Source organism: Ziziphus jujuba, chromosome 9 (assembly GCF_031755915.1).
Source record: "Ziziphus jujuba cultivar Dongzao chromosome 9, ASM3175591v1".
NCBI lineage: Eukaryota > Viridiplantae > Streptophyta > Magnoliopsida > Rosales > Rhamnaceae > Ziziphus > Ziziphus jujuba.
In genome coordinates, this window is record NC_083387.1 from 16,677,040 (window position 1) to 16,683,192 (window position 6,153).

A 6,153-nucleotide genomic window follows, 5' to 3' on the forward strand; every position below is an offset into this window, starting at 1 on the left:
AGTGAAGAAAGTGAGAATGAAGCCAAGCAAGAGGAGGAGGACTTGGAGGATGAACCCGAAACCTTGCAAGCATCCAATGCTAAATTAAACTTGGTTTCTAGGAGAGTACTAGCTGCATACAAAGATGAGGATGAAATTCAAAGAGAGAACATCTTCCACACTCAATGTGAGATTCAAGGTAAGATTTGTAGCATGATTATTGATAGTGAAGGTTGTACTAATGTAATTAGTAACATTGTGATTGATAAATTAGGGTTAACAACTATTAAACATCCAGAACCATATAGATTACAATGGCTAAATGATAGTGGTGAGATAAAAGTCAATAAACAAGCCAAGGTAGAATTTAACACATATAAATATGTGGATGTTGTTTTGTATGATGTTGTGCCTATGCATACTGGACATATTATATTAGGTAGACCATGGCAACTTAATAAAGATGGTACTCATTTTGGTCGAGAGAAATGTATTGTTTTTAGATTCAAAGGCAAGAAGGTCAAGCTGGAGCCATTAACTCCAAAGGAAGTCTATAGAGACCAATTACTAATCCAAAAAAAGAGGGAAGCCGAGAAGCTCAAAGAGAAGGCTAGTATGGTACCAAGGGTTCCACCATCCATTCAAGAGGGGAAAGGTGAACTTGCTGTCCAAGGTAAGTCCTCTAAAACCCAGGTAGAGTGGAAAATTTTAAACAAATCCGAGAGTAAGAAAATTGGAGCAAAAGCCAAGAGTGATGCAAAATTCAATGAACCCGTGAATGAGAAAGGAAAAGAAAGAAAAGAGAGGAAAATAGAAATTTTTATCTTAGCTTTGGTGATGTTAATAAAGTAATTATGAATAAGAAATCATTGCTGGTCATGAATATTAAAGATACTTATTTAAAGATGTTTTTGTTGCATAGAACTTTATCTGCATTATTGAAAGCTTTACTTAGTGGAAATTTGAAAATTTGGGAGAGATTATTTGCTAAAATTAAAAAGTGTAATGAACTTGTATTTCTAGTATTTGTTGTGATAGTGTTTGACCCAGGAGATTGGTTTTGGTTTCAACCAAGGAAGAAGAGGTTCCCCGAACAAAAAAAGTCCAAGCCTATGCCACATACGGACGGATCTTTTCAAGTTTTGGAGTCGAATAACAACAATGCCTACAAACTTGATTTACTGGGTGAGTATAACATGAGTGCTGCATTTAATGTTGCTGATTTAACTCCTTTTTCTATAGGTGATGATCTTGATTTGAGGACAAATCCTTTTCAAGAGGAGGGGAATGATGTGATTTCGGCCAAGCCTGCTCAACCGATAACCCGCTGGGGTGCTGACCCAGCACAGATGAAGACTAGGCCAATCACAAGAGCTCAAATTAAGAGATTTAAGGACAAACTGGGAGCATTTATACAGGGGGTAATCAATTCTCAACAGAGCTTATCCATACTTAAAGATACAAAGCCTATTCTAAGCATCCAAGTGGTGGAAGCCGATAAGGACCCGGGTAGCGATTTGGGTGCAAATATGGACAACGGGCAGCATGAAATGGTTCCAACTCTTTATGGATTCAATACATATGTCTAAGAGGATATGGAATCAAGTCAAGGCATCTTCAAAGGCATTCACAAAGGGTTTGTACGGACAGCTTCAAATTTGGCCTGTTTTTTACTGTATTTTGTGCTGGCTTTACTATATTTTGCTGAGTTGGCTTTTTCTTCCACTTCCAAGCATGGGCAACGTGTGGAACTTCATATTCAGCTTATTTGGCATCCTAAAAAGCATATTTAAGTTGATTTGGAGCTTAAATTGGTCAAAAAATGGTCGAAGTCATCTTAGTCAAAAAGTTAGTATTTTAGTTTCCTAATTTGATTCTACTTTTTGTTTTAGGAAATTACCATTACTTTTTGGTTTTCTATTTATTTATTTTCTGGAGTAATAAGTTTAGGAAAGTTATTATTTTATTATTTTTATTTTAAATTAATTAATTCCTAATTCAAAATAAAGGAATTAATTAATCCAAATTAGATTAGGAAATGAGTGAGAATTTCGGCCACCATAGGAAACTACTTTGTATGGCCGGTTTTCCCTTTGTTTTTAGGGTTTTATTTCATGGATTTGTAGCCTATTTAAAGGCTTATTTTTCAATATGAATACAACTTGGATTTGATTAAGAAAATACTTGTGAGATTAATTATCTCTTTTTTCTTTGAGAACACGTAAAACACCATTAGAAAATTGGTTATTTTAGCTTGACTTATCAATAGGTTTTCCATCCCCTATTGTGGTGTCTACATTATACCAAGGTTTCTAACCACAGGTTGGTTAGAGGTTGAGATCCATTCCATTAGAACTTGAACTTAATTGAGATCTGGGCTAATATAATACGGGTTTAGGAGCAGGTCGTACTAGGTTCGTATCATTTCTATTGATAATCAGCTATTAACAATCAGCATCAATGCCAGTGAAAGTTTTAATTGTCAAGGACCTATTCAATCTCCTATTCTAGTTTTAATTGTCAAGAATTTCACTCATATAATATGAATTTTATTTTATTTTTTAAAATATGTGATCTTCATTTTTGGAACAATTTTAGGCTTATTTGTTTGCCTCACTGCTATATAGCAACAAATTAAGCTAGACTATAGAGAAAAAAAAAAAAAAAAAAATAGACTGACTATTCTTTTGACTAAGAAGTCAATAGAAAAAGTCTAGTTGTACATTAGATGTTTGAAATCATTTGCCAATGAATCGTTGTTCTGATCTAGGAGATATTTAATCTTACAATAGTGAGAGTTTTCAGCTTCTTCTTTTTTTTTATTCCTCTCTCTCTCTCTAAGAAAGAGAAATATTAAAGATTAAGGTTTACATAAATTTAACAAAAGAATGAGCAACATCAGTAATTTCTGGTGGAGATAGAAAATAAAAGTGAAAAATCAAATCGTGTTAGCAAACGAACAATTTATAAGTAAATCATATTATATGTTGACTTGACCCAAACTGAGATCGATCCAAACATCTTATGATTGTTTGAAAAACTTATACTGATAAAAGAAAAATATAAAAACTAAGCACTTTAATGAAACCGTTAACATACATAACTGCTTTATTTAACAGATAAACAATACACTACTAAGTCCTTGTGCCAATACATGATGAGCACTAGCTACTTATTTCTTGCCAAACTCTAGTCTTCAAGGTTTCCCTGGTCAAGCATCATATATATATATATATATATACTTGCCCTTATAGAGTAGACCTGGGGAAGGAAAACAATCACAGTAGTGAAGGTGTCTCCAGTGTAGAACCGCACATTAGCGGGCATCATAGCCCCTATAATTATGATCAGGACACTGACCGTTATTGGTGTTATACAGTCCGCGAAGAGACTGCTGCTTACGGCAAGCTCGTACCGATTTGGGGCTACGGTTCATAGCTGAGCACCTATCGTCATCGGAGTCGCAAGAGGATGCGGCCAGGCCGAGGCCAGGGAGATGAACCACTGCTAATGCTGTTATGATGATCAGGATGCACATGATTGATGGAATTATTCTTTTCAGCACCATGGTGACTTCTTTCTCCATGTAGATAAGTGTGTGCCTTAAAAAAAAAAAAAAATGGGGGCATATCTATATATGGTCGTTATTCATTGGATCAAATCGGACTTGTAGGAAAAAAAAGCTTTTCTTCGAGAAAAGTACACATTTTAATTAATTCTGGTGGGTCTCAATGGCTACTTGCAATTTTAGTCTTGAAAAGGATGAGTCTCCGTATATTTAGTTATATATGCATGTATAGATATAATATACGCTTTATACATAAAATGTAACTAAGAACTTAATCAATTCTTTTTATTCTTAATGTCTAAATTAATTTTCACAATGCGCACGCTAGCAATTTGGGATTCTTCTTTTTATTTCCTTCTAGTTTTTGTCTGTTTTTTTTTTTTTTTTTTTCATAAATTTACTTTTTGTGTGTAGAGAATATATGATCTATGGTTTCGGGTATTTTACTATATATTTTTCGTAATGAAATTTAACAAGCGAAATGGATTGATTCTAGGCTTGGGCCCAATTGCAGAATTTTTAGAAGTAGGAAAATTTGGCAACCACGTGAATTTCATTTATGTGTTTTTATGGTGTGAATTAATTATGCTTGCTAACCATTAATAAATTCTACAGCAGGAATTCGGAAAAAAAAAAAAAAAGAGGATAAATTATGCACAGTAAATCCTGTAGTTTAGTTTAATTTATTATTTATTTCAAGGTTTTTTTTTACTAATAACCTGTTTAATTTTAACATTACAATTTATCCTTGTGATATGGGATTAGCATCGACACCCTTTAAATTTGGAAACAATGCAACATTAGTTCAAAACTTTAAATATTAAAGTTCTTCAGATATTAAAGTACATATATGCCCACACCTAAAAATCTGCTTTAGTTAATATAATTTAGCGGCTAAAAGATGAGTGAGTGAAGATTTTGGATAAAAAATTTGTAGTAAAAGGTCACCAAAGTAAAGCTTTTACATTGATGCTGCATCATTTATAAACTGGAGGAGTATTTGTGCCAATTTAATACCATAGAGGATAAGTTGCAAAAAATATTGAAACTACAAGGGATATTGATGCCAAAAACGCCTTATTTTCTCTACCATTCGTTTTTTTCATCAATTGCATAAAATTCATTTTAGATTTTAATTTTGTTATATTTACATATGATTTTAATGAAACGGTTCATGCATCGAGCTATCTATATATATATATTTGCATTTTAATGCATCTTGCTTTAAGAATAAATTTGTTCACATTTTTTTTCTCCACATTGTTAGTTGTTAGGTTGTGAAAGAAGAAATGAAACAAAATAAAATATGACAAAAATAATCTTAATCACTAAAAAAGGAAGGATGGAATACGACAATTAAATTGCTAGAATAACAATAGTTAATTGAGAAGTTGTAGTTGCATTACCAAATAATCTCTATCAAATCCAATTATAAATTTATATTTTTACTCCTATTTAAACAGTTTTGATTCTGAGCATGAGCCTGATGTGCAATGCTATATAGCCCTCTTCTAGTCGGATCCACAAATCCCCACAATATATATTTTAAATATTTCAAAAAAAATTTTAAATAGTTTTAAAAATTGAAATATTAAAATGTCTGTAAAAATAACAATAAAAGATGGGTCCCCTTTCATTAGTTTATGTTTTTACAATTTCTTTTTAATATTTATAAGTGATATTTTAACCATAATTACTTTTTTTTTTCCTCCAATAAGGCTATAATATTGATGTGATTAAAATTTGTTTCTTGCATATATACAGCATATAAATCTCTATAAAACTCTTACCCATTTAGTTTCTTTATCTTTTAAATTTTTTTATTAAATATAATATTTAGTTTAATTATAAAAATGGTGTTGTTTTTGAATCCACTGTTCACAAAATGAAAGATCACCATTTAGGAAACGTCAATTTGGACATGTTGTGTGTTTTTTTTTTCTTTTTCTTTTTTTTTTTAATGATTTTGCAAATAAATTTTTTAAGTGGACTTTTAGAATTATTACTATTATCGCATGTCATTTTGAATCCTTTTGATTTAAAAAATATATAAATGTTTTCATTTATTGTAATTATTATTTATTTTAAATAGTTATAAAATATCTAACCTCTAAATAGGCCTAAGGCCCCCAAAATTCTAGGGTCAATGCATTTAGAGCTATTATTAAAGACAATTAAAAATTAAGTCTATCTAAATAATCTCTCTATCCAATTTTATTATCGATTTAATGGTATTTAATTGAACAAATAAAATATGTTCATAAATATGCAATTAAACATCTCAAATGTATTTAAAAATATGCGATCAAATATATTTATAAACATTTATAAATTTGAGACCTAACACTCCTACAAAATACATCTTTTGGATCCTTTAACCATATGAAATCAAATGCCTTGATGATGTTTGACTAGGCATAGTTTAACAAGTATTGTATGTTTGACCAACCAATGCGGAATGTAACTATGATCTTAATACCAAACATCGAAATAGAAAAATTGGTAAAAATACTTGGCGTTTATTTGTTTACACTTATACAAACAAGCTGTGTAGCCAGTGTGAAAGCTTGTTTTGCATCCACAAGGGGAAAAACTATACAATAAGG